This window comes from Dermacentor silvarum, chromosome 7, assembly GCF_013339745.2.
Source record: "Dermacentor silvarum isolate Dsil-2018 chromosome 7, BIME_Dsil_1.4, whole genome shotgun sequence".
NCBI lineage: Eukaryota > Metazoa > Arthropoda > Arachnida > Ixodida > Ixodidae > Dermacentor > Dermacentor silvarum.
The window spans coordinates 105,783,742-105,810,663 of NC_051160.1; the positions used below are offsets into that span (position 1 = coordinate 105,783,742).

Sequence of the window (26,922 nt, forward strand, 5' to 3'; positions counted from 1 at the left end):
TGCCTCGTAATATAATTTCTGCGTTTTACATATTTGAATAGGGAAACCAAAGTTGTCCCCGAGCTAAAGCTTCCTCTTAGAATTTTACTTCAGAAGTAACATGTTTTGCAACAGTAATTTCTCTGAGTGATCAACTATACGTATATATAGTCGAACTGTGAACTCTGGTCCACTGCTGGATTGGACAGGTGCCAACATTTCGACAAGGAAAACCGTTTTCATCAGGGCGCTGTCTTTGTTTCGGCAGTCATCTTGCCATGCTAAAAAAGCCCTTTGTTACTTTAGTTACACCTTAGTTGTGGCTCCCCCAAAACACTTGATTTAGTTTAGTTGGACTACTTTATTTGGAGGCGTAGCGCTTGTGCCTGTCCTTTTGTGTTTCAAGTGTTGTTCTAAAATACTGCGCTGAACATCGAATATCCTTGGTGAAAACGTTGGCTCCAGCGACATTCCTTGTTAGACCACTGTTCAGAACTTCAAGCCTTCACTTTCCTGTTAACTGCAGCCTTGTTCAAGTAACTTATTCCGTAGTGTTTACCGATGAAATGTGTTAGTGTTCCAGACGTGGCGCAAATTGGGTACCGTTTCTTAAAAGTGTTCGGACGACTCTGCGACTACAACATACATGTCGCTCGGGTTACGGTTTCCATGGCGTTCCTGACACCCCAGATCTCTGGATGGTGAGTAGAAAATATTTTTATTGCTCAGGGCGTTGGAACTTTTGTAATCCCACAGGAACCCCTTCAAAAAGACTAGGGCGCTATAATGGCAAATGATTCCAAACTGTTTTGATTCCAATTGCTGCAATCAGCCTCCACAATTGGTCAAAACATTTTCGGGCCACTCCCAACTTCACCTCTCTGTCACGCGACGTCACGAAAACCGCGATAGCTCCCCATTTGATATAACGTGTACACACTGATTATGCATTATTAAACCACACAAAAGAAAAATAATCATTCCTCATTCGACGCCTTTTCACCATTAGCCCTCTGCTATTGGTCCGATGTTTTCTGGCTACGCCCACTTCGCCTGTCTGTCACGCGACCTCACAAAATCGCGAAAATTGACCACGTCAAACTGACGTGTACGCGAAAAAATGCATTAATATGCCGAACAAAACTGAAAATTTATCTGAATAGCCACAGACTGCCCCGTTCCGAAAGGAATAGAAGATGGCTGCCCGCTGATCGCTCAGGCCCTCGCTACTCGCACCTGCCGGTGAGCATGTATTTATTTGCGCAAGATAAACTTTTCTGCGTGACAGTAAAACGTTATCGAGCCCTTTGAGCATGCATACGAAATCGCTCTGCCAACTCTTCCTTGCTGAGGGTTTACTTTAGCGGCATTCTTATCCTTCCATTGCACGCCGCTGCGATTTTCGACCAGCCACCGCAAGCTAAGTAAGGCGAAGCGCACCAATCGGAGAAGCCGGCACCACCCTCTTCATGTGGTTATCTATTCTCACTGTGCTGGCTCGGCCCCATCGAAACCCTCTCCACTAGAGCGTGCTCCTCGCCTCTTGTCACCCGATTAGATAAGAAAAACCGCTGAGTGTAGACAATGTTATTGGTTAATAAACACTCTCCTATCAACGAGGAGAGTGTTTGATTGGGTTGTTCAGACAACGCTGCGGGTCACCGCCCGATGCTTGCGTCGGTGGTTACGTAAATTTGACGTCAGGAGTTTGGAATCAAAACAGTTTGGAATCATTTTACGTTATAGGGCCCCTAGTCAGCATGGCCTTAGCAGGCGAGGTAACCCGTATATCTTAAACATAGACGGCACTTACAGCCTTATTCTGCACTGGGCGAGTACATGCACACCATCGAAAACTGCCTAACCTATTGAAAATTAGCTTAAATATGAGAAAACACCAGACAGTCATTAAAATCTCCTATAGGGCTGTAGACGCGACTTAATTGTTTGAAGGCACGGCTTTCGCTCAACCTGTCTGAACAGCATTATAAATATTGTAGAACTGAACTGCTTCGGAAAGTAGTTCACAAAAGAAATGGGACGGTACTCACGTAACGATCTGATTCGTATTGTATGGTGCGCCGGAGTTCTTGATTATTATAGGAAATAAATTGAGATTTAAAGCAGCTGACCGGAGCCCATCGGTACATGTCTCCCGAAACGCCCACCATGATTAGGTCTTCGTCGCTCGTCAGCAGCTGCATACAAAATCGATGTTCATTATTATTTTCTGCGTGCGATAGCTTTTTTGTGCTCGTGTATGGCGAATACGACCGAGCAGATGCGCAGAAGAGCATGTAGCTTAAAACGTGAGGCTTCTACTGAGTTAGGATAGGACAGCAATTGAGATAATATGACAGCTTACTGCGAGATGGAGAGTTTAGCAAAACGACAATTTATTTTGCATTTTTTGTATTAGTTGGTAAAAAACCGAAGAATACTGACGCTGCGCGTTATTGACCAGAAGCCTCCGAAAGTAGCCTCCCGAACAATAAGCGCGATGTGATTCCCACCATTTACTCTATCTATAGTCTCCAAAACATTTATAACACGCAAATGTGTCACAAGAAAGCCATGCAGGTAGCTTAGTATATTGCTGAGTGCGCAAACAGGCAGAAGAAAAGTTTATTGATACGCGTAACTCTATAGAGAGTGTCGCCTTGAGACAACCGTCACATGCTACGACAGGAGAAGTGAAAGGAGAAAAAACATACGCACAGCATACAGGCGAAAGGAGCAGGCAAAGTTAATCATCTAGACAATAAGGAGCACATTATATTCAACAACGTGAAAAGTAGTGCTCGGCAACGTCAATGAAGAAAGCGTTGCTTATTTTTGGTTCTGTGGTGCTAGAAGTGCACATGCAGCAGTTATATGCCGAAGAGAAACTGATTGCTCTACAGACGTAAATAATGCGTTTTTCAGAAAAAGGTCCTAATTGCATCGATGTTCGTTAGGTTTATGATTATGATAAGTCAAGTGAGCCAGCCGAGCACGTAGTGTATGGCGTCCCTCCGAACAAGAAGACTGAATGAAGTGAAGGTAGCAGTGCTCCTCCGGAAACCTATAAAAAATGAAGGCAATGCACTGCTGCGGCACGAGGCTGTATGGGAAAATACCGGAACTACTTGGGAAATCAGCAACCCTAATTACCAAAAATAAAAAATAGATAAAAACCCATCTCAGATAATTCTCAAACTAACGAATAATTGTTTTATGTAACCCTGCTGCCTGCCTCCATGCCACCGCGTTGTCCACAGTAAACCTCGGCACACTTGCACATGCACTAAGCTCGGACGCAATATATGTCTATATCACGGTGCTTGGATGTCGATGTATCTGAAAAATGACTGCGCACGCGCACAATGTTCTTGACAATGACATCATGGTCGTGCGTCAAGTCGCAAGAGGTTTTGAAACGCGATCAGGTGAAAGTATCGACCTTCTGCAAGTCTTGTGTACGTCCTGTGCAGGCGTTAACGAGATGACGTCATAGAAGTTTTGAACCGAGAGCGAGTACACGTAATGTTAACGCTTTGTGCAAGTCAGTGCACATGTGGACGATGACGTCATGACGGTTCTTGAAATGCGATCCACACACGCGTCATGTTCACGCCTTGTCTACGTTCTCGCGATTACATCATGGTGGGAGTATTCATTGCATCATGGTGGCACGGGTATTCCTTTCATTCGTCCTCTCTTACATAAATGGCGTCATGGCGATCGCTCTCAAATCAAGCGATCTGATCTATGCACCGAAACATCGTGCCACCACCTATACCTACGCAGGAAAGAAAACATCAGCCATTCATAATGAGCGAGGTAGCTGAAGCATGCTGCAGCTCTAAGGCAGCGCTTGAGAGAAAGCAGCAATGGCTTAAGACATTCGGCGATCGAACGGGAAACATGACTTCGGCGGCGCGTGATGAGCGACCGTGAGACGTATTCTCGGACGATCAGTTTCAGCGGTGGTATCGCCTTCGCATGACGTCGTCCTCAACCAGCCATTCAGCTCATGCTGAAAGTGATATCGTCGAAAGTGGCCGTCAGAGAAACGTCCCCATCTCACCTCCGAGCTTTTGTTCACAGCAGGCAGAGGCGCCTCATCATTCGTCTTTCCATAGCCTTTGTTCTGCGAACGCCGTTAGGGCGTCCAATAAGGGCCCGGCCGGCATCTCCGAGTGCGTCAGCCAAGCTTTCAACGGTGAACGTGAGCATGATATCCGGCTGCTGCCAGTGCATTTAACAAGGGCGCGATCGGAGAGTTTTGTTGGTAACGCGTTCTAGGCCGGTATTTTGTAGCGATGCCTTTGCGATTCTAATGCCTTTTCGCGCTTTTCGCGCTTGGTCAGTGGTCAGAGCGACGGTCCGCTCACGTTATCAAAGGGATCAGCCGGCCGTGAGCGGCGGATGATAAGACTGGTATAGAATAAGGCATAAGGCATCGCTACAAAATACCGGCCCTGTTCAGTTGCTGCAACGTCACAAAGTGGTACTATGCAAAATTTGTGACAACAGGAGCAAGAGAACCAGCAATATTTTTTTTTTGTAGTTCAATGCTTATAACGACGTTTTGTTAAAAATGTAACTGTAACGCCGATGCCTCTATCCTCAAAGTTCGCGAATTAATATCTCGAAACTGGTGCCATCCTGAAAATTCGTTCCAGCGGAGCCGCCTTGCGAACTCCTCACCTAGAAATCGTAAATGGCAATATGCGCGATAATGTAATTAGTGGAAAACGTAATTAGTAAAATTTTGTTAATAAGTCGCATTTCAATTTTTTCTACAACAAATGTCCGCCTCTTCGAGTACACCAGCTCGTAAACTAGAAGTGTGCTATCTGCCAAAGGCAACCTTTAAAAGCTCTTGAAAGTGTTCGCTGAAACACCCTGTATAGGGAAAATACAAGGGCTTTACGGTCGTGTCGGCCGGGGACGTTTCACAGGCCACAGAAGTTATATTTGGGACGTTCACATTTCGTTCACTTTATTGGCGCCGAAAAACCAAACTTCAAGCAGTGCAGTGAAGCCAACTTTTCTAAGAATTAAACAAATTTTTATGGGTGTTCAGCAAGTAAATGTGTTATTGTGTGTAGATTTCGAGCATTTATTTATTGCGCCGATTCAATAAAGCACATGTGAAAAATCTGCATTTTGAAAACGTTCTTTTCAAAAATAACACGCAAGGAAAGAGTTAGACGTATTTGAACGCGAAGCAAAAAATGTAAGTCTAGCTGCAAAATAGAACCTTAGTTTCCTTGCGTCATTGACAACCTCAGGCACTACAAGAATACATTTCATGGTTTCATGTGCAAAATGCATGCGTATTTCTTTTAAAACACAGCACTCATTATGCACAACTTAACGAATGAAAATTAACTGCTAGCCTAAACAAACTAGGGTTAACCTTCACTAATTCATGAGCAGGTAGCTTTACCTTCAGGTGGTTTATGTAACCGTATGATGATCCAAGACTCTAAGTCGAGCAAGGGTGGTGACCGTCATGTGCAGTGCGTCAGTGAAATGTAAGCAGCAGTGCGACAATAGCTGCTTTCCTGTTCCGGCTCCTGCCACATTACGCGAATAATCATGATTAAACTATTAATCGGAAGATTGGAGAGTTAGAATTGCTCCGCACAAGGCACTACCGGTAACAAAATCACCTCCAGCGCCTGTCGAATGGCTGCCGCACTGCTACAGTGGACCTAACGAGAGGGGCCGAGCCCCTTCTTAATTATTGACTGACTTGAAGCACTGATCACACACATGCCTCATCGTGTGGCGCGTATTTTCTTCGGTATGTTTTTGTTCTGAGCCAGCCGGCTTGGACCTCAGAAAGCAGGGCACTGCTCTTTGAGTGATCATAGAAATTTTCCCTACTGATTTCTGTATCGCTGCTTTTGCAAAGCTCCATGTTCGTTTGTTTCCATCCTTTGCATGCAATTTATCGCCTCTGTTTCTCTTCTTTTTATGACTCCTGGTTGTCTATTTACACTTTGAATTGCCCTGCTCTCTCCTGACCTCCATGTCTTCCCTTACCACCGTGCGGTACCACATGGGAGCAAGGGCAACACCGGTGCAACGACATGGTGGTACCCTACATCCGTGTGATCTTTACCGCTCTGTTAGGTTGCACTCTCTTCTGGATCTGCTCACGAAAACGGTTAGAAACTAAAAATACCAGTTAGCTCTCAAACAAAGAAAACGCTTTGACATCCCAAATATTGTAAATATCTTCTCGGTTTTGGAAGAATTTTGCTACAGACACCAACTAGTAATCTGTACGAAAAATACTGGACGTGTTTAATAGTTTCTGCGCCGTGGTAGAACACCATAATATGCTTCCGGTTATGGCGTTAAAAAACACGATGCAAATGTTAGTCAGCAGGGAGAACAATTTCCATAAAAGTACACGTGATCCATCACTTACGAGCATTGGTTCCATGATCCTGTGTTCTTTGGTGTTATTCCGTTCCGTGTATTAGTATCATCATAGGATAGAAAACAAGACAAAGTTAATACAAAGATAAACACACAAGCTGAACAACAAAGTAACTACATACGGAGGCTCTGGATAAAAGCTGTTGTAGAAAATGGCGTATGATCATTTATGCAACTTTTTTTTCTGTCCTTCAAGTATATGGTACAAAGAGATGGAGCTGATGAGTGGCTTCGATAACCTGCTTTCATTTTGCCGCCGTTGTGCATGTAGGCAACTTCCAGCTGTCCGTCTGTTACCCTGATCGACCATCAGAAGTTACCTACATAAGCTTTAGAAGGCTGTCAGTTCTTGTAAGTGAAATCTGAAGCACCTCTCTATTGTTCACTGTGATATCGCTAGAAAACTTTGTCGACTTTATTGGAAAGAATCAGGTCAGCAGAATGCCTTACGTCGGTATATTATATTTGAATACGTTTTATAAAGCTTTATTGATATGTGAAGGCTGCTACGAGCTTCGTGATACCAATCAAGTGATGTACTTGCACACCTTCTACGCACACGGGGCTGGTATATTATGCATTCGCACATAGGATTTTCGCCTGCGTATAGTATTTCGTTTGAGGGTCAATGACGGCATCTGTACGGCCCTACAAAATCATGTATGTCCTATCCACGCGGTATGTAAGTGCATGGAGTTGACGGAGCTGTGCACTGCTCGTGCCAGCAGGTGCACCTAGTGCACCGCCGGGTTTTTCGTCTGCTCAGAGAAGGAATAAATTTCACTAGGTGTTTCGTGGGACCGTACGTGGGTTCCTGTTTCTTCTGATGTCTAATTATAAATGAGAATGGTAAGCAACTAGAATCAAAAGTACCAAACAAATTTAGCAATAGTATTTACCTACATTCTAAAGGTCCAAAATTTATTCGGAACGTAACCTCAACTTTGGAAGCCGTGTTTTGTATGTTGGGCCTTGTTTCAGCGAATAGCGACGATTCTGATGGTGGTACCACTAGGCTGCTTCGCTTTTACGTACTCAGTCTGGCAACGCCAGGCCACAACTGAAGAGATGTCGCCCGTAACATTCACATTACATAGTGGTCAAACACGTATTCGTTATAAACCGGCACGATAATGCTCTCTCTCTCTCTCCCTCTCTCTCGTGCACACACACACACACGCATGCGCGCGCGCGCACGTCAAATTAATTTCTAGCTTACCGCAGGTTTCATAAACTTAGTTGCCTGATCTGAAAGGATGGCTGCCTTCCTTCGTCATTTGTGTTATGGAGTCGGCTAGGACTGTGATAACGACTTTACCAGCTTCCTATTTTATCAGCGCAATGATTCCAGCCGCTAGGCAAGAAACCAGTTTACAGAGCCAAAATAGGCTATTTGCTATAAAAGGAATATATTAGGCGACCTATGCGGCACTATAGCTAGAAGGTCTTGTCTTGTTTAGCGTGGCGCTTAAAGCAGTATGTCCGGACTGAATCAGGGCAGCAGTTTAAGGTGCCCTGCAACACTTTTATAACTAATCATAGAATAGCCTCACTATTAAAGCACGTTATCTCACAATCCGATGACGTATAATGTTTCAAATACTTTAAATATTGGAGGAGTTATTACATCAATAAGCGGCTTCCGCTTGCTTTTCGTCTCCGCTAGCGCACTGGAAGCTACACAAGGTCATGGCCGGACTACAGAGGAGATGCGCTCGCTCTTACCGTGTCCTCTTTAGACCGGCGTTAACAGGGTAGAAGCCAAGAGGGCAAAGCACCGTTCAAAGGTTGAATGATTCAGCGGCTAAATGGTTTGTCACGGCACCCCGTGGCTGCCGCGGTACACTCTCCCGAATGGTTGTCTCTAGAGCGGCAGATCAAAGGTGAAATTATGTTTTCTGCCTTTTCTTTCAGATCACAGATGTATCTTATCTATGATTTATTTAACTGAAAATTAGCAGTTTCGTATTACTGAGGATGCTCTCACGATTACAAAATCAGCCAGTCGCGTTGGTGGGTCCATCCGCTTGCGATGACGCTGCCTCACGCCACCGTGCAAGCGAGAGCAAGTCTTTATCGCTCTGTTCGAAACTAGGTTGTATATATTACCTGCTGCATGCAGTGAAGTGTTGTAATGTTTGGCTCACATATTCACAATAGCCTCCACGACCGAGCGGCAACGCTTTCTTACTACTATATTCACGAAGTGTTTCAGGGACCCTGTAAGAAATAATGTGCGAATTTAGCCTGCCGTGAGGTCTGGCCAGGCATGATTAAGCGTGTCGGCAAATTATTCTGTTCAAATGTCGCTATTAAAATTTATTCCACGTTTAAAATGAAACGTGCATGATTTCTCCAACAAATTATGTGCAACTTTTGGGAAGACGCAGCTGTCAAAATGGGTTCGTGCAGGTATTGCAATTACAAAGAAAATCCTTAACATTCGCTCTCAGTATACCCGAAAGACTTTCGTGCCTTGACTTAGGACAGGTACTTGGCCTGCCTGTGCGTAGCGCTCATCGAAAGTAAACTTACACTTTCTGATAGAAACAGGCCTCAAGATACTTTCATAAGTTCGTATTTGCGGCTAGTGCTGGCTTTAATGTTATTCACCCAGCACACATAAAAGCAGTCACACATATCCTCGCTTACCCTTTTTTTTTTTCACAAACATTCTTCAAGACAAGCGTATTTTCAGAAGAAAGAAAAATGGAAAAATTTTGAAAAACAAATTGGCTGTGGTTTAGCTCTGGTTAAACCTAGTCGAGTCATGAGGAGGCGCAAGTTAGATTACGCTAGCGCAAGACCGGGGTAATTGGAGATCGCACGGAGAGGCCTTCGTCCTGCAGTGGACATAAATATATGCTGCTGCTGCTGCTGATGATGATGATGATGATGATGAAACCTAGTCGAGTAGCGATAGCTGCAGATCCCCGGCTGCATGCAGCGAGCGCCAAACGGCAGGAGCCGTGGCCGCGTGGCGACCGCGACGAGGCGAGTTGCCGGAGAATCAAGGCCCGTGTTGTGACGTCACACAGAAGGCTCAGCCAGCGCGCCAGCTATGGCGGTTGCTAGGCAACAGCAGACATGCGCCTGTAGGAGCGGTGGCCGCGCGGCGACCGCGACGAGCCGAGTCAAGGCCGTTTCACATGGTGCGATTTTGCACTGCGATTATCGCACCGGAAGTGCGATTTCCGTCGCATGCGACGAAAATCGGAGTCGCAGGGCCGATTCTGCAATTTTCGGCTGCGACCAAGCGGTTGGTCGCAGCGTCGCAGCAATCGCTGAAATTTTTCCGTCGAAATTGCGCCGAGAGGTATTTCGCGGTCTGATTTGGAAAATGGCGGCGGTCGCTAACGCAACGTTTATGGATACTTTTTTGTCTATAAATATTGGATCAACAAGCCTCGAACAGTGCAATTAATTTAGTGGAGCCTTGGATTGCGCAATCGGTACGTAACATCAGCACCGACACGCGAACAGTGCAGATAAAAACTCGTAGGTCAGATTCGGTTCTGTGATTTCTATCAGTTTGTTGACACGCTACGTTGCTAATCTGGCGACGCTGTTTTTTAGGTTGGCTTCTGGTGCTGATAGTACGTACTTTTGCGTGATTTTCCGTTATTCACACGCGCTGCGAGTTGGTAAATACTACGAGGTGTCCCTCACGGGAAGGCATGGCCTTCGGATGTCAACCCAATTTTCTGGTTCTGGAGACAACTCGCGATATACGAAAACACCACACTTTTATCGCGGTATGCTTTTACGGACGGAACAATTTAAAGAATATGCAACTACGGACACATGCTGTGGTCAATAGGTCATGCTATACGCGCGACCATATAGTTGCAGTCGGTTGGTTAGGGCTTTCATGCGCATTTTCCCCAATGAATTATCTCATTTCAAGGTTCTGTTACTTCCGCTGCGAGACGCAAAGCGAACGTGCAAACTGGATATCGTAGTGAATGTTCTAGAATAGCATATTTCACACTTTGACTGGGAATAAGCAGCACTGTCAATTTGTTTTCGAAGCAATATTTAAACTGTTTTTTTCTCATTTTTCTGATGCATCATTTTTCTCCTGAATAAAAAAGCCAATAAACCTTCAGTGTGTTGCAGGCTTTGTATCCTTACTGCATCTGTATTAACCCTCACATTGAAAGGTAATTGCAGATTTCGCTTACTTCAGTGCATCGAATTACTTTTGTTTATGCTGGTTGTAACATATCGCAGTACTCTAAGAAACTACTTAGCCATAAACATCCTTGCCTTTTCTTGCTTCTCTGTCTCTACTTCCTGTAAAACACATGCAATAATGCGAAAAGCAGGCAGACATCTGGTTTTTATAAGTAGTAGATAACACATTAAACAAAAGCAGATCAAAATTGTGCAGTGAAGTCAGCCGGTTGCATTCCTTCATGTGAATGATAGTATCTTTTCAAGTGTGGGTGGGTCTTGCATGTCCACAGCTCATAAAGTGTGCAGACTCATCACGAGGCGTAGGTATTGCCCATCAAGATGGAGGAAATGTTGCTAATGAGTCTGCACTCGCATGTATTACTGCATAAACTCGTATAACCATATCCCATCATTACTCAATCGAGCTTGCTCAGTCATATTCATCAAAATTCTACTTATCCGAGCTTGCTCTGACTCATATTCACTAAATTATACTCGGCCGAGCTTGATCTGACTAATATTCACAAAGATTCTACTCAGGCAAGCTTGCACCGAGTCATATTCACCAAATATCTACTTAGCCAAGCTTGCTCTGACTTATATTCATCAAAATTCTACTCAGGTGAGCTTGCACTGAGTCATATTCACCAAAAATCTACTTGCCGAGCTTGCTTTGACTCATATTCACTAAAATTATACTTGGATCAGCTTTCCCTGACTACCACATGACAATATTCACTAAAAGTTTGCTCAACTGAGCTTGCTCTTACTCGTATTCACCAAAATTCTACTCAGTCAGGCTCAAACGAACTCAGACTCACGGTTAGTTCGAAGTCTTAGTGAGCCAACGTTTCAGTGAGTTCACCGTGCTACGCATACATTACATTATGTGACCTGTGCGATGAATAAGCAAACATTGTCTATGAGTGCGTGTTGCATCGGGTGAAATAAGGACAACTGTTAACACTGCAATTAGTTTTCTAGAGTTTAACTGGCCGTTGCGTGAAAGCTTCGCCTCATGTCGATTCAAGCAAGTGCATTGGATCTGCATCATATTTTTTGCCAATCCTGCTGGCTGTCCTAGCCATTACTGGGTGGCCACATTTTGTACATTTCAACACAAAGTTGAATAAATGACTGTAGTGCAATATATTAAAAAAAGATGCTTGCATCACTACACGTATAACAATCAGAACATGACACAAACACAAGCACATAAGATGCACACAAGTGATAAATACATAAACAGATGGAATCAGCTAGCCACCACCTATTGAAAAAAAAGAAGAAGCACAGGACTACGTATAACCATTCCCCTTGCCAGGTACATGGGCTATAGGAGAAACACACGTGCAACCTAGCAGTTACCTCGAGGTAGAAGCTATGGACGCTTTTGCATTCGCAGCTGGCCACTCAACCACTCAAGTGTGTTCAGTGTGCACTTGTACTTAGGCACACTTTTTATTGTTTATATCTCAAAAATTTAATGTGGCTGCTCAAAATTTTGAGAATGTTTGCATTCTGAGGCTTGCAAAGGTAAATATTTTTATTCCATTTTCGTACAAGGTGAAGGCTCATACAAAAGATTAGAGATATTGTCAGTGCCCCTCACTTTCTCTCAGAACATAAGTAGTCTGGTATTGAGATTCTAGCAGCTTTTCAACAGTATGAAAGGGAATCTGCTTCCCTGTGTTCAACATTGGGGTAATTCAGGCAATCCAGGGAGGCATAAACTTTTGCTAATACAATCGGTTCGGGAATACCAGATTAGACTGTACCTTGGCACTTTCCTTGCACTTTCTTATTTTGGTCAAATAACCTAGTTTCAAATGGCTCCATGTAGCATGCTCTAACATTGGTCTAATATAGGTTAAGTACATGACTAGCTTAACAGACTGGGATGCTGGCTTTCATTTCCAGGAAAGGAATCATAGCACCGGCTCCAGTTGCATGTGTTTTAGGGGCGAAGCTCCTTATAGCGGCAACCGTTCCGTCCCCGTCGTCGTAGTAGTAGTGTGTAACCAGTAGTGTGTAACCAGTCTGAGAAAAATGAGAAAAAAAATTCCGAAGTTGTGTCCGTAGCGCGGAATCGAACCAGGGACCCCTCGCTTCCGAGCGCGCGGCGTTAGCCCACTACGCCACGAAACGGACATGGACACACGCACCACGATGGCAATAAATACCCAACATTAACGAAAGGCCGCGTTTCTAGCGCGTTTCTAACGCGTTTGTGCTAGCGCGTTACGGCCCGTGTAAGAAGCTGGTGTAAGACGCTGTGGCCTCTCCGCCTTACCTTCAACGCGTTTCGAACGCGCTGCCCAAAGCGGTGGCAAGTCAAGTTCAAGTCGAGGAGCGTTTATGAATACGGGGGGTATACTCTCTCAGCAGTCATGTGATGGCGTCGGCAAACGCGGTGCACGTTCCGGCATGTGTAAATGGCTGCGTAAGACGCTGTGGCCGCTTCCCCTTACTAGAGAGTACTGCACGTTTCTAACGCGTTTGTGCTAGCGTCCCCTTAAGCGGGAGATCCGATGATTCCCTCCGGAGCTTCGCCCACTCATCATCATTCACCCCGTGGATATGCTGTGATTTTTTTGGTTATCAGGGGTATTCAGCCTCACTTTAAGGATAACGTGCTGAAGCAGGTAGAAGCACACGCATGCCATTAGAGGATAGTTTCGATAGCTTCTTACCTTACACTTGCCACCACGAATACAAAATTTTAGCGTTCGATTTTGTTATTAAACAAAGAAACGTACTCCTAACAAGGTATTTTAATGTTAGCCGTGTGGCTACGCTACGTACTGCAGCATATTAACTTAAGCTTCTTGATACAGATTCACAGCACACTAACAGCGCAAGAAACAGGACGAGAAAATAGACGACGCTCATGTCTGCCAGAATGATACGATTCTACGTACACAAGTGACTGCAGCTCCTAAAAAAATGTGGTGCCGGCTTTTACGCCTTTCGAAATATTCAGAGAGCACTTGTATGAATAATTACAGCACAGGCGCCGAGACGGACGAGCCAGGCTGGCGCTGAGTTAAACGTTCACAACACAAATTGCATTGCACGTTCAGTAATTACACACAGATCATTTGCGGCTTTGTTCAGGGGCAGACGTGAGCTTTTGGGTTGGTGCTTGCTGCTAAGTTTGGTGCAAGAATATTGCTAGGAGCAGGAACCGCTAATGCGCAATCACGTGCAATACACACACATAAGTTTTTCAGAAGCTGACGTTAATCACGGGTAGCGCGAGGGTCTCTGCGTTGACATGACGACTTCGCTGCAGCCGAATTCCGAATACTGCATATGCGATGACAACAGCTATAGGGGCTTGTTGATAGGTCCGCTTGTAATTTGTTTAACCGCAGGAAGAACGACACAGGTATAAAACACACACGAGACAGCACACAACGCTGAACGACCGCCGGCGAACAGCTGTTTACGTCCGCCATTTCTCCTCGTATTGAACTTCACAAACTGCTGTTGCGCACTCCAAAACAAATTAAACTTTGAAGCGTTTTTAAATTAAAAAACGCACGTATTATTTGGTCCTAATAAAGAGAGGTCAATTAGATTATAACGCGCACGTCTTTTTCATTACATTAAACGAATTTATGCGGCGAGTGCGACAAAATTTGGCAGCAAGCAACCCTGGGCGTCGCATAATCGCATTGTTGACATCGCACCATGTGAAACGGCCGTTGCGAATTTCGCATCTGCGAAAATTGCAGCTGTCAAAATCGCAGTGCAAAATCGCACCATGTGAAACAGCCTTCACCGGAGAATCGAGGCCCGTGGTGTGACGTCACACAGAAGGTGCGGCAAGTGCCCAACGGCAGGAGTGGTGGCCGCGTGGCGACTGCGACGAGCCTAGTTGCTGGAGAATCGAAGGCCGTGGTGTGACGTCAAAGTGCGGCCACGGCTCAAAGTGCGGCGACAGCGAAGAGGGGAAAAGCCGGCGTAATGTAGCTACAAAAAGGGAGACCACAAGCCCACCTAAAACTGTCGTCGATTTCTATAATACCTCATCTTAACAAGGTATTTAACAAACGCAGAGAAATACATTTAAGGAAACACTTCCCTATTGAAAAATTTGTACGCGAATTGCGCGAGAAATGTGCGAGATGTATGCATATCGCACAGATTTGACGAGAAGTGTGCGATGTGCTACGCACATTCAACGAGATATCGTAGAAAATGTGCGAGATCTGTACGCATGAGCTGCGTAGACTTCACGAAGTGTGCGAGATCTATGCGAGGTGCTACGCGAATGCATGTGCGAGATGTACGCATGTGCGAGATGTGTGCGATGTGCTGCGCCAACCTAACGAGATTCTGTACGAGGTGTGCGAGATAGCGTGTGATGTGTACGCACTGTAGTCATATGAGCAACGAGATCTTGGCCGATGACTACGAATTGCATACAAAGTGCATGCACCTAAGTCGTAGTGTATACAAAAGCTCGTGAATGACAGCAAGACTTTATGATGAATCGTTTGTAGCACATGCAAGGACATAATCAATGTGCTGTATGACGACGTCGAACCATTGTGCCACATATAGCAGCATAAACTGCAGAATGAATAAGAGCGCCAGTGTTGAATTTCTGCAATTTCATATAATGGACACACACATCTCCATCAAAGCTCATGTCAGTCCTAATGATGCAATGATTTTCACTTGGGGACATATTCTCGGATAATCACTTATCGCAATACTATTGCCTTCGTGTGACGCATTGCTCAACCAGCCAATGAGCGCGCACTGACAGTGATATAGCCAAAAGCTGTTGTCTGAGAGTACGTCCCTTGTTCAGAGTGGATCACCCGAAGCTTTTAATGCAATATAGGGTTGAGTACCTTCACAGTTTCGGAAAAGAATGCTATAGGTTTGTTTTTATGCAGAATAAAAGAAGCTGGCAATGCGATTATAGCTCACTGAAAACACATCCAACACGGACGAGTTGGCAAATGATTTTATTGCATGCAGTTTGATCAGTAACAGAAGATGCACGCGCTTTGTCACAGCCTAATCATATTGCTTGCGTCAGAGCTGTCAGTCAGAGGTAGCAATGCAGAAATTTCAAGCTGCACATTTCCCAAACAGCTAAGTGTGCCCCCCCCCCCCCCCCCACAAGACGAGTAATTCACGAAGAATGTTGGGTTAGTTGGTGTTGATGCAGTTGCTGTGACTAGTGCGAGCAACGGAAAAAAAGGTGGGACAGGACAGAGCTCTCTCTCGTATCCCACCTTTTTTTCCATTAGTCTTGTTCGCGTTGGTAATTATGTCACAGCCCCCACAAGACTATCAAATCTGCTAGTCACTTTTTATTGCCCATATTTTAAGAGTTTGTTAGTGCCTGTTTATGCCAAACTGTAGCAGGCAGGCATAAACTGGCCATGCGTGCCCACATGTAAAAAATAAAAGGAACCACAAACTCAGTGTAAATAAATTGGTGAATAAATAGCCAAAATAGCAGCCAAAATCTATCGCACTTTGACAGAAAAAAATAACGAAATTACATAACCATCAATCACTAATGCTATCATACGATCAGCACATTTTGCCCAATTGCTGCTTCAAAAATTATTTGCACTAAGTCTTTCACAACTTGTGCACTGTATGCTGAGAGAGCTTGACGTAGTAAAAAAAACTCGTATTTGCCGCTCAACAGCGGCAAGTACGAGTTTAGCGTGGCAACGAAGCATTATCTGTGTATATACTACACAAAACTGAATTTCAAATTAACGGAGAAATAACTAAGTAGTTCGTGCAGTGATGGTTCAGAGCAAGGCAACGCTTTGCGATTCGTTAAAAGCTGACCTCGAAACGACCAAAATGTCAATGTCCCTACATTCAAGCAGGGTCGTTAAATGACGAACATGCAGCATATCCTGACATTCGCGCACGCCGGAAACAAACAAAAAAAGTTGTCGCAGTTTCACCTTAAAGGCGAAGCATCAATTGCGATAGCAAATTTGTAGAGAGCTATACGGAGTAATGATAGTAGCTTAATCAGCTGTATAAACGTGGACATGCAGCAGCATCTGCAACACGCAGAACTGTTGTCGACGCCGTCGGCGTTTTGCCCGCGGTCGCACAAAATGCGTGCGGCGTTGGTGACTGTTGCCGGAGCCTCTGATATAAATAGGCACTTGGTGCCGCAGCTAAACGACGCCCCCCCCCCCCCGGCCTTTCGCGCGTCGGAAGAGGGTACGTTTACTCTACATATATGGTGATTGTAGAGGAGGAAAGAGACGCCTACTTCTGCAGCCCTTAAGGGAGCACAGCGCAGAACGCGCGTTTGTTCTCCGCCGTGCGTTCACTCCCCGTGAAAGCGCGCGTCCCTCGCGCTCTTTCACTCGCACATACAGCGTTCGGCGGCGCGTGGCGACGATTTCATCTCCATTGACGTCATACGGAACCTCACGGCGACGGCGACGGCGACGGCGACGCCGACGGCGACGGCGACGCCGACGGCAGAAATCTGCTTTTGAGTGTCCATATAATTGCTATCGCAATAAAAACACTTTTGCAAATCGCTGACACAATAACGACGCATATCAGACGCGCGCACGCACGCGCACACACACACACACACACACACACAGAACGCAAGCAGTGTCCGAAAGCGCTCGCGACAGACAGTGCGGACGTTCTCGCGCGTTGGCAAATCGAGCCGGCGTGGCAGCAGCGTCCGATGCACAGACGGCGCTCTTCATGAACTATACACATCCGCAAAACGGCACACAAGCCAGAACAAAGTTCGTCGACGACGCCAGTCGACACCAAATGCGTCGTCGATAACGCCGCATTAAAACACGGACACCTTGTTGAATTCACAAACATTCACAAACCAAACCACGATATGCTGCGATTTAACGGCCCTGACCGGTTGATACGGCTGCTCGGCAGGTTGCTGTCCTCGATGTTGAAAGAAACGTTGTTGAAACACGCCGCATCACTCGCATTACATGTGAATACCAGCCGCCACCATCCATGCGATCACGATTACCATGGAGCACCGTGCCGATACAGTGGTGCCGAGGAGCCAGAGACCAACGTTGCCTGAGACGACAAAACGGTAGACGACGATGTAAACAATATGGCCGCCATGACGTTTATCCGGCTCTTGCAAAGCTTCCGGTGCCTCTATCTTGACGAAATGACATCATTTTCCCGTGTTCGGCTGTCAAAATGTTACCAGTCTAGAAACGTTGGGCTGTCGGTATGTGTGCGCAGCATGAATATTTTCTTTGCGGACGGTCGATGTGGTAGTTTAATCATATTTACGCTTTGCCGAGAGAAAATGTGCTCTTTTTTGTGCGCATCAGCGATCGCTAAGCCCCTGGGCCTGTGCAACGCTGCTAGCTAGCTGTATCTTTCGTGCGGTGCGGCGTTGTTGGTCATCGTAGTTCGGTCCATTCGTGCTCTTTGTTCCCGGCTCATTAGCAGCCTCTGGTACTCTCGCCGATCTCGCAGCGGTTCACAGTGCACGGAAGAATGTGTTGGAAATTGTACTATTACGTTCATCCGCAATTTAACAGTGTTTATGCCGGAAGGACAGTTCGTGCAGTCGATGCCGCCGGACCTGACACGAAGGAGCGTTTGCCGAGTATGTCTCGAAAGGTAAGTCCGGCGCTTGGCACATTTTTATAGTTCGTGTAGTGTGCCTTGTTAGGCGGAGCACAACATGATTAGTACAGCGACAAAAATTATAAAGTGATTTCCTAATGTTTGTTATTAATGTCGTAGTACACATTTAGCGAAACGTTTTATGAAAATTACCCTCAAACTAGTATAGGATGTTGCCAAGAGCTTCATATATTATTTCTTTGCTTTCTGTTATGAAATACACTAGCGCCGAGTATCGTTTAGTCTGAACGGGCACAAAAATTGATGCCGCGAATGTCACTGCTTCAGTACTTAATTTCTCAGCAAGAAATGGTATATGTGGTGAAGTACGTTGACGTGTTGTCTTCACAGCTAACATCTGCGCGAGACGGCGCCGGATTGCTCTGTCTGACTCATGAGCACATTTTAGCTTGTATGCAAATTTTTCTGCTTATATATTGTCAAGACAACCTGTGTATCTTGTTTTGAGTGTTCTGTATGTCTTCGTTCATTTGACAGGTTAAATAACTGCCCGTGATGTCAGAATGAGATATTTGCACAACCATGTAGCTGGCTGAGGTCTTTTCACAATTTAACGCGGTGTTGTTAAATCACAAGTTTGCAGTTTCAGCAGTGATTGCAATAAACTGAACATTTCTTATTGTTTAGGGATGTCACGATTTCGTGAGACGGATGCAATCTCTGCGCCACATGGGAGCCTGTGGCAAAATGCAGTCTGAGCAGCCCGACAAGGAATCTGATCTGCTTGCTTTGACAAGGTGTGTACAAAACAGTCACTGCCACTTATGAGTTCTAGGTTCCGTTGGTATAATTCGTACGTGCCATCGGTCCTGAATCTTTTGGTGAGATTTACGAATTTGAACTCGTTCTGCAATTTTACTATTGTTGCATTGAGTTATGAGAATGAAATTCTATTGGGAATATGTTGTAAGAATCTTGAAAAATGGGGTGGTATGAGATTGCAAAATTGCATCTAAAACAATAAATTGTGATGGCACTTGTGCTGCTTTATTAGCAATGCAAAATCCCTAACGAGTATACCAGAGGGGCACTTCCTACCAAGCCCGATTCAGATCAAAATTAGCTACTGCAATTGGCTTCCTCGCGCAGCTTGCACAAAAGAGCCAATCACAAGTGAGATATTCGATCCGCATTGGGCTTGGTCGCAATGAAAAATGACACCTGTATTACACGAGCTTATTGAGATAAGTTCATAAAGCCGGCTAAATCGGCAACAGCAAAAGCACTGAAAAAAGCACACTGGTCCTAAAAACAACGTTGTCAGTTTCTGCTGTTCCAAGTTAATGGTTAATAATGTGTCTCTATTGAACAAAGTAGGCGCTGAGATAAAACTTTAAGAAAATAAATGCTGACTTTCCAACACAGCATTGTGTCTAGGATTTTTACAAAACATAAAGTTCACAGGCTGGCAGGTTTGGCATAACGTACAACACTTTTGCTTTAGATGCCAATTCATAACTTCCAGTTTCGACATAATATTCGAGTACTACTTGAACTGTATATTTTAAAATATCGCCTACCTTCAGTTTAATCAATATACCTAAGTAGCCTCCTCTGAGTCAAGTATAATTGGGGGCTTGAGTAGATATGCATGATATGCTACTTTACTGAGTGTATAGTGACGTATTTTTTTAGGAACTGTGTTTTGAGGCACACACATCCTTTTATGTCTTGTTATGAGTTGCCCGACGAAAGCAGAAGGGCATTGCAAGTTATTGCATATATTGCTGCACTTAATTCCTTACATACATGCCTGCACAGATTCTGTGTTCCTTGATTTATTTCTCTAAGTAGTCAAAAATCATGTATTACACTTTTTTTCTCTTTTTTTTGGGGGGGGGGGCTGTTCATTGATTCCCATTCCTAAAGGGACGTTGAAAGAAAAAACCACGAAAGGTGGCTTGAAAGTGTTTGAATTTTCTGTTTAACCTATTATTATTCATTCTTCTAAAGCACTACCAGCATGAACACATTTCTGTTCACTTTTATAAGCTAGCTGCCAGATAAGAAACCACAGTGTGAAAGAGTATTTATTTCCTTTTTTTACTTGTTTTATTGTATGTTCTTTATTTGGCTCACAATGTTCTACCTACCACCTTATGCAGTACTCCAGCTGGAGCCTATGAGGTATGTTTATAAATGAATAAGTAAATTCTTGAAGCTTGCAACAGACCATGAAGCATAACATTTAAATGTAGTCAGTTCATAATACATCCCTAGAGCAGCATAGCATCAAGCTTGAAGCTGATCTCTGATGTCCCATAAATTGCAGGTTTGATAATGTGGTATCACAAACTGCTGGTTACGCATGTCAGTCAGCCTGGTGCAGTGGTCGCAGGTGAGAGTGTAACCGAAAGCTGGGTATGCTTTGCCCTTCCGCATTTGACATGGGATGGAGCTTGAACTCTGCTATTGCTTCTCTTATAGTTGGGACCATCTCTGTCACCTTCTCCTTATTATTCTGTCAACTTGCTAATATGCACTTCTACAAGCTTAGTTATGATGTTGACTGCTGAACTTGGATGATGTGCGTTTAAATAGTTAGTGGGACCCTCAAAACCATGCTGTACTTTGTGTGCATTTCAAATGGTCAATTTGAAATATGCGATTGTCTGACGTTCTCAGGGAAACAAGGTTTTTGTTCTAAATAAGGCATAGGCTGCTTCCCGAAAGAGTACCAGAAACAATACTTTCTCACCTAACAAAAGTGTTTAGGCACGCCGTGCTCAGGCCATGCTGACCTACAATAATTAGATCATAATGTGCTGTATCGACCGTTACATGTTATTAAAAGTGGCAGACAAAAGTTATAATGCACTTGAATTTCACTGTTAAAATGTGTGTCGCTACCTAACATTTAGCCTTAGCCCCTTGGCGCAGACACCATTAGTGCAAAAGGGGCGTATGTCATTACCAAGCTTTTGGGATAAGTACAGACTGAATAAGCACTTGTCAAGATTTTGAGTAGTACTATAACCTGAGACCCGCCCAAAGTGTGATTTTATTTTTATTTTTTCATTTAGACCTTGGAGTCACTTCTTTTAAGCCTGTGCAGAAACGTCACGCTAGGCGAGCCCCATTCATTTCTCCCTTTACAGTGAATGCTGTTTTTCAGTTTCATGTTGCATGACATACAAAGGCACTTTAAGCAAGGCCCAAAATAAGTGGTTTGATGTGTACAAAATGACTCCGGACACATTTTTTTGTTTGGAGACAGTTTAGACGCATCATGTATTCTTTCTTTTTGTGTTAGTTTTGTGATGAGATGTTATTTATTGCAAAAAGAAAATGAAGGTTAAAGTGGCATTTCCTGCCAAATTTTGTGGCGAAACATCGTACGTTGGAGGACATCATGCATTCCAGAGTATTTTCGTATATTTTGGCTGTTGCGGTTCAGTACACTTGCTCCAAAATTGCAAAGTTCAGTTCTTGCCTCTTTTAGAATGCAATATAGTCAATTTCTGCCAAAAACAAATTAACTAGGCCTTAGCAGACAGCCAGCAGGTGTGGGAACTTTATTGTGGTTTCACCACCTGTATATCGTTCATGTGTATTTTCTAGCTTATCAAGCCTCTACTTTTGGATAACTGCAGTCTTTCTGGGTTTGCGGAAGAGTAATTCAATAATGCATCTCAAATAATTATTTTTCCCTTAAGTGTCCCTTTAAAGTTTTGTCTGATTGATGTGGCATGAGACAACACTGCCCGAAAGTTATCTTGCATGTCAGCAGTTGTGTTGCCATGTAATCACCAGTATTGTCTTTGAGGTGCTCAGAGATGTCACTGCACTTACTCTTCATTACCCAAGTCCCTAAGAAGCCATAAAGAGGATCTGTTTGAAATGTCCTGCAATAAGTTATATCATACTGCATTCACTGGGGCTCTGTTAAATGCTTGCAGTAGAAAAGCACTGTCTTCTCCAAAACATGCATAGTATGTTGGGAATTTGTCAACGATTCTTTTTACCTCAACAGTCATGGAAATGGTGATTTACCGTGTTCACTGGCAGATTTATATCTAGCCTGATCTCTGTAGCTGACTAGGCTTTTTTATTACACAAAAATTAAACTGGTTTTCAATAATACCACCTTTTCACAGTACTGAAGCACCAGTTTGCAAAAATAATAGAATAAGTTTAACTCTATTTTTTGTAAAAGCAAGCTGTTGTCTTACACAGCAACTTCAGTGAGTTTTTTAAGCGCGGCAGGCTTAGGATGTTGGTTGAAAATTAAGTTGCTTAAAGACGTGTTGCATCAGAGAGCATGTTTTCTTTTATCGATTGTAGCATTGTCTGGTCTCTTATGTTCCTTTCCATGCTATTCACAGTGCACACTTTCTAAGGAGATAAGGGACAGGCAGATGATGGCATTCACAGCTCACACATTCCAAGGCACTAAGTCACACACAGAGTGTGAAAGAGGACAGTTATTTTTCACTGTCTGCCTGTCGCTTATTCTTTTGGCATGTGTGTACCATGAACACCATCAAAATTAACTGTTACCAGCTTGCCCAAGCTTCAGCTCTTGCGCTTGGTGTTTTTGTCTACAAAATTCCCATATGGCAGTAGTAGTGTTGCTGATATTTGCGTGTATGAAAAGGGGATGCTTACTTGATTGCAGAACAATTTGATTGGTTCTACACATGGTACTGAACTTACCAATGTCATTTTAAAGGTAGGATTAGGTAGGAAGGTATTGTGGTACTGTTTAAAGTGCCCTTGTGCAGATGCTTAAAGCTTGTCTTCTGTTGACAAAAATTGGGCTCAAGCCGTAGGAGGATAGTTGTCAAAGTGTAACGAAAGCCTCCTGGTAGACATGTTGAGTTATGCTGCTGGGGACACTTATTGGTTAGTCCTATTGGGTAATGCTGCTAGGCTTATGGGTGCTTTAACATTGCAGTGCCTGCAGAATGCATGTCGTGCTATGGTATCTTAATTGGCCCACCAAGTGACCACCTTTGCTTACACTATGTGGCTGTTTGGCTTACTTTACTTAACCTGACTGCCACCTATACACAAGGAGGAGGAGGGAGGCAAAAAAAGGGATCTTCAATTAATTTTCTTGCATAGATGACTCATGCATCATATTTTTCTTATAGTGCAGGATTTGTTACCCAAAGTGAAGCTTGCTATATGGAGAATATCTACATTTTTTCATATGTATACCGAACAAGGATTGATTTGTTCACGGTGTCATTTTTATATTATACTCACGTGACACTAAGCCCACTTGTATTAATGCAGGTATGGCTGGGCCTGCAGAGAAAGTGTAAGCAGACTGTGCTGTGTTGCTGATCAGTGCTGATCTCCACGCCTGAGTTGGTCCCATAACATCCAGGCACCAGCATGCTTTGCTTCATCATTGACAAGGCAATATGATATGGAGAGCTTGCACCTGGATATCAGTTTTGAGCTTGAGTTTTGAGAAATATGTTGAGATAGAAGACACAAGGGTTGGCCTTGGTGATAGATTCACGTGTGTGTTTTTTTAAAGTGCTCTTTTTGAAATATTCTTTGTGGACCTATTTTCAGCAAATGTTTACATTCCTTAATTGCAAACTGCCATGGAGCTGGTTTATGCCTTAAACTAGCACTCTTTCAGCAAAAAGTCCTGAAAAAAAAAAGTCCTTATCCTGAAAAGTCTACACTTGAAAGCATCGGTAGTGTCAGCGTGGGGCCTCGAGATAATTCGGCCAGCTGGGAAGAAATTACTGACAGCAAGAGTTCAAGAGTGCTGATAGAAAATCAAGAGCGTGTGAACTAGAGCAGACCATTATTTGGGTCTTCTGGGACATACAGCTGAATGTCAACTTCACAGCGAGACTAACGGACCACCTGTGCGGGCAGTCACAAGAAAGCTTGATGTATTATAACCAAAACAGCCTGTTCAAACCGGGAAGTTATCTTGAGCTTGTCTTCCTACAAGCCCACTAAACCTGAAACTGCCATTCTGCGCAAAAGACAACTTCAACACTGGCACTTTACCCAACACTGACGAAAGTAAGCTGCATCGTGTAACGTGCCAGCAGTAAGCTCTTTCTGAAGCAGGAGAAGGGCCCACGAGCTTACCTTCCATGGTGTAATTCAGGAACCTGTCTCGGCTCCAGAAAGGGAGCTTTTTTGGCTTGGCTTGGGTCAATGACCATAAAATTATCATTACCAAACAGAACGCATTAACAGTTGCAGACTCAGGGTAATGTCTTTACTTGCTTGAGTTTGTGGACAAAAACTGATGAAAGGGTGCCCAATATGACTAGTTATCCTGTCCAGGAGTCCGTGATTTCAAGAAGTTTGACAATCATTTCATTGGCTAACAATCGCAAAGCATACTTGTGCTGTCATTTGAAACAAAACCATGCACTTTAAGGAACGGTGACAATTTCTTTAGGTGTGGGGAGCACCTGCACTGCATATATAATTTTGGTTAAAAAGAAAGTAAGGCCGAATGGGCCATATAAAATTAATGACAATAATTTTGGCATAAGTAGATTTTTGCTCAAACCATCTGAAAGTTTCTTGTTTTAGAAAGTATTAAATTTTGTTAAACGTAGCTGCTGTCAGATGATTCTATATAAGCATTTGGCCTTATGCAATACTATTTGCTTTAAATAAAATTTTTGGGTTTTATTTGTCAAAACCTCAATATGATTGCTGAACGACATATTGTAGGGCAAAGGCACAAATACACAGATGATATACGAAAACATGTCACAGGTGCTGCTAATAACTTAATTCGAAACACAACAGGATACTGTATATATACTCTTCCGAATGCACAGGCGCACTAGCCACTTCGGAAAGACAACAGAGGGCGATTGTCCGTGCTAACACAATCATTTTGAAGATCTAAAGAAAGCAAGTTCCGCGTCGTACAAAACAACAGAGGTCTGACTTACACAAGCACTACTTGTTTATGTAAAACGCTTTGAGTAGCTTACATGCAATTTTATCTTTACTTCTACCTGGGATCTTCACATCATAAAATCTCGCACGACAAGGGCAGGCTTTTTTTGCTGATAGATGCGCATTCAAATCTGTCGTCATGTTTTTAGCATGCTCCCTCATTCAATCATTGATGCAGCAGCCAGTTTGTCCTACATAGGACTTTCCACAAGGCAGTGGGACTTCATAAACCACACCAGGACCACATTGCCCGTAAGGTGTTACATGTTGTACTTGGCAGCTTACCTTAGATCTGCCCATTATGCGGGGACACGTTCGGGCCAGCCTATTGGGAACAGAGAAGAATAGAGGCACTCCATGCCTGTTCGCCACTTTCTTTAAATTGTGGCTCAACTTATGCACATGCGCTACAACTTGCGGTCTTGGGCCACTCTACTCACCAGCTCTGGCCTCATTCACCAGTGTGCCCGCTTTTGTAGTGTTATCTTTTCCCAATATGCTGGCCCAACTTTGTCCCCGCATAATGGGCAGATCTAAGGTAGGCTGCCAAGTACAACACGTCACACATTACTGGCGATGTGCTACCAGAGGGGTTTATGAAATCCCACTGTCTTGTGGAAAGTCCTATGTAGGACAAACTGGCCGCTGCATGAATGATCGAATCATGGAGCATGCTAACAACACGACGAATGACTTGAATGCGCATCTTTCAGCACACTGTAAAGCCTGTCCTTGTCGTGCGAGATTTCATGATGGGAAGATCCTGGGCAGAACTAAAGATAAAACAGCACGTGAGCTGATGGAAGCATTTTACATAAAAGAAAAAAAAAGTAGTGCTTGTGAAAGTTGACCTATATTGTTTTCATGATGTGGAACTTGCTTTCTTTAGATCTTCAAAATGATCGTGTTAGCCCTGATAATCGCCCTCTGTGCTCTGCCCGAAGTGGCTGGTGCGCCTGCGCATTGTGAGGAGTACATATACTGTATCTCGCTGTGCTTCAAATAAAGTTGTTAGTAGCGCCTGTGACGTATGTCTGTGTATCTTCTGTGTATTTGTGCCTTTGCGCTATGTCGTTCAGCAAACAGCAACTTGCCTAACACCAAGTCCTTCTGCACAATATGATTATAGGGGACGCTGTAGTGGGGAACTCTGGATTAACTTTGAACACCGGGGGTATGTGCCCAATGCACCTTATGGGGGTGTTGTTGCGCTTTGCTGCCATCAAAATGTGGCCGTTGTGCATGGGATTTTATCCTGCGCCATTCGGCTTAGCAGTGCAATGCCAAAGCCACTACGCCACCACGATTTTTAGTTTTGCTGGCAGAATAGCAGTTTCCAAGTAATTTAATTAGCTCGACCTGTTAATGCTGCTCTCTAAAAGTAGATTTTATGCATGTTACTTATGTTGCTTCAGTACTAGTAATTATTATTACTCAAATAATGCCTTTTTTACTGTAATAACACTTGTTTCGGTGATCTGCTAAAGTAACAGGTTATTCTACGACACTATAATGCACGTTTCCTTAGGAGTCATAAGCATTGCAGGAAACCACTTATTTTTAATAAATTTTGTTCAGTATCGCATGTTCTGAATGCTAAAGCATTCTTACGTGTGTGAATGTCAGCTAAACTGCTTTTGCCTATGTGTTATCTTATTGCATGTGTGAAAAAAAACTGCTGTCTTTTGTTTACTTTTTCAGGTGCGCGGCAAGCTCTCACTCAAGCAACACATTCCAGTGGTCTTCTGTCAACAGACT

General features: G+C 43.9%; 1 long non-coding RNA gene across 1 annotated transcript in view; it reads right to left on the minus strand.

Annotated features, from left to right (window-relative positions):
* LOC119458346 (uncharacterized) overlaps positions 1-26,922 on the minus strand; it is a 71,403-nt gene that overhangs the window by 19,878 nt on the left and 24,603 nt on the right. Inside the window, exons 4-5 of the long non-coding RNA XR_007467986.1 lie at positions 6,410-6,435; positions 2,031-2,177 (exon numbers count right to left, since the gene is read on the minus strand). This is a non-coding gene — a long non-coding RNA (uncharacterized LOC119458346). The remainder of the gene's footprint in view (positions 1-2,030; positions 2,178-6,409; positions 6,436-26,922) is intronic.